The following is a 3,010-nucleotide window of genomic DNA, read 5'->3' on the forward strand; positions in this document are numbered from 1 at the left end:
CCTTCCTCTCTCAGTGGTGATTGATCACCCTATACCCATCTGCCCCAAGAGAGTCTGAGGACCTCGTCATGCAGCCAAATTCAACTGGATCCCAGGGGGTCTGGTGGCACCTTTTTTCTCTCTGTTTCCCTTAACATCAAGAAGTAGAGATCAGAAGTAGAGATCCTCAAGGAGAGGGGACCCACAAGCTGACCCCTGAGAGGAAGAGCAGGAACTAGCCTAGTGAATGGGGTGAAAGTTAGGAGGGAGCAAGGAGGCATGGGGAGGAGGATATGGATGGGACTGGCCTGGAGACAGAGAAAGTGGGTCCTTTGGGCAACTATGTGTCATTCATTGAGGCTGGTGCTCGGGATACAGAGGTAGACCCCAGGGTGCATCGGAAAGAACCTTCTATGCACCTCCAGGGAATTGAGACTTTATCAAGGCAGTGAGGACCGACGGGTGCTTGGTTGCCTGCCTGTTCTAGGAAAAACAAAAATTCATACAAAAAAATTGTATACTCTTTGACTCAGCATTGAATAATAAATAAGTCTTAATAAAGTAAACATTAAATAATTATTTAACCAGAATTATAATATTGGAAGGATGGGGTACAGGATGACAACTTCTTTAATAGGAAATAGCCATATACTATATGGAAATATAGATGTAAATACCAGAATAGTTCAAATAGTTGAAAGTAGTTGCTTCTGAAGAATCAGGAATAGGGAAGGGTGGGAAATGGGACTGCTGTCACACTACTGGCCTTGAAGTATTTAATTTTGTAAACAAACTATTTAGAAAGATAATTGTGTATCTATATTAACATAAATAAAATTATTTTAAAATGTATCTGTGAACTCCAGCTTCACCACTTAATAACTGAGTGACCAGGGGCCAACTCTTTATCCTCTTTGTGGCTTAGTTTCTTCACCTGTAAAATGGGATAGTAATGCCTATCTTCCTGAGTTATTATGAGGATTAATAATTAATAAAGTATGTATGTAAAATGCCTAGCACTACATTTGGAGCTTAGTAGGAACTCAATAAGTGGCACGCATTTTCATTTTTAATGATAGAAAAGAGGCCTAAAAAGCATGTTTAAGAGGCCTGGACACAGACCTATGTTATATACACCTCTGGTCATTGCAACACACCCCCTTATTTAATAAAGGCATGCCTGTATTCATAAAGAAGAGAATATCAGAAACCAAAATCTAGTTAAATATTTGAAAGTCAGGAGGTATAACCACCCTTGAAAAAAGATATTCGCAGAAACAAAGAGACAAAACAATGTCTTTTGGTGAATCGATCTGCCTTAGAAAACAGAGATTTGCACAATTTTGATTTGCACGCACGTTTAAAAAAAAAAACGGTAACCTGGGATTTGAACAGGTAATAGGAACAGTTTAGAGAAAGACGGTTTCCCTGCGCCGTCTAGCGACCAGGGTTCTAGTTCCTTTCACCGCTCAGGCCCTCAGATTTAAAAAGATCTCTAAGCCTTGTTCAAAGCTCTAAGTTTCTGTGACTTCTTGGTAACGTACTTTTGCCTTGGACGTGGCAATAAACACACGACCCAGGTTTCTCACTAGGCTCCTAACACGGATGCATCTCCTTAACCGGCCCCTACCTAAAACAAAGTATTTCTGAACAAGCAGCCCTCCTATCGGCTCTTTTCACATTCTGCACCCGACATCGCTCTATGGTGGGAAACTCAAGTGGCCTCCGCGGTCGCCCCCGGAGTGGGAACTACACCTCCCAGGGTGCCCTGGGGCGGGAGCCCACTCGGATTGGCCAGAGATCAGTGATGCTCAGTGTTTTGGCCCGGACGGTCACATGTTTCCTTTGTTGTGAGCTGTGGCAGAGACTGGTGGCTCGAGGAGACGCCGGCGCTGGAGGGAGCGCTGCGCCGCTAGCTGCTAAGGGACCGCGGGGGCAGCCGCTGCTGGCCACTGCTGCTGGCCGCTTCCAGCCTTCGCCGAGAGGTACCTGGGGATGACAGCTCCAGGACCAGCCGAAAGGCGAGGAACCGGCCAGAGCCGGGGGCGGAGGGGCGATCGAGTTCACGACCACTGGGGTGTCAGCAAGAGGGAAGCCCGGAGGCCGGCCTCGCGGAGCCAGACGAGGGGTCTAAGGAGAGATTGTGACTGGGGCTGCAGGGCCTCTGTCTGGCATGAGGGGGTCTCCAGGGCTCCCCTGGGAGTCTTCAGTCCTGGCTCGGTAACGACAGTCCTGAAGGGAGGGCACCTCCGCCTCCCGGCACTGCCGCCCCGGAACCGCGGCGCTGCTGACGCGCCCCGCGGGGGGCGGGTTGGGAGGGGCATGGCCGCCGGGGCTGGGGGTAGCAGGTGCGAGCTACCCCGCCGCCTAGGGGTGGGGCGGCTGCGGAAAGGGTTGGGGAGACGGGTCCCGCATGTTGCCACTGGGCTTCGAAAGGGGTGCTGCTCTTTTTTAATCGAAGGAAGCACTGAGAATGAGCAGGCCTCAAATCAAGCCTTCCCGTTTGGTGGGGGCGACCGTTGTCTGTCAGGGAGGACTGACGGGGGCAAGGTGGGTTCCCCAGACTACGAACCAGAGAGGCTCCATTAAAGCAGTTGCGAAATGTGCTCGGCACTGTCACCTGACCGTTACCCCCGCCCCCACACCCTGCGAGCCTTTGTTTACCACGGATCGCGGCGGGGCCCGCGCCGGGAACCCGGCCCTGGAGCGACCGTCCCCGGGGAGCCAGGACGGGCGGGGGAGCGGGCGTTCCGCCGGCGGAGTCCGGGTCTAACATCCCCACCTCCCTACCACTCCAGGACTCGGTTTCTTAATTTAGTTCCTAGAGTCCCCGCCCCCAAGTTCTGGACATCCAGGGCGAAGACTGTTAACCGGGCCGGGATTGGGCGCCTGCGGCGGCTTGTGGGCGGAGACAATGGAGCGAGTTCCGAGTGTTTATTGGCGGCTGTCTTGTCGCTAGGTGGTCCTGCCCTAGCAGTTCTTCTCCGCCCCCTTGAAGGTGATCTGGAGGACGCGCGGGAGCGCGCGCGCG

General features: G+C 52.2%; 1 protein-coding gene across 5 annotated transcripts in view; it reads left to right on the plus strand.

Moving 5' to 3' along the window:
• Window positions 1-1,814: 1,814 nt before the first annotated feature.
• The window catches only part of KLHL24 (kelch like family member 24), a 35,904-nt gene continuing 34,708 nt past the window's right edge, over window positions 1,815-3,010 (plus strand). For 3 of the 5 annotated variants that reach the window (XM_015599953.2, XM_015599955.2, XM_015599957.2), the window contains exon 1: window positions 1,818-1,964. The gene's annotated coding sequence lies outside the window, so the exon portion shown is untranslated. Of the gene's footprint in view, window positions 2,001-3,010 lie in introns of all 5 variants that reach the window. The other 2 variants (XM_015599951.2, XM_025042304.1) reach the window with 2 other exon arrangements.

Source organism: Pteropus alecto, unplaced genomic scaffold, assembly GCF_000325575.1.
Source record: "Pteropus alecto unplaced genomic scaffold, ASM32557v1 scaffold88, whole genome shotgun sequence".
NCBI lineage: Eukaryota > Metazoa > Chordata > Mammalia > Chiroptera > Pteropodidae > Pteropus > Pteropus alecto.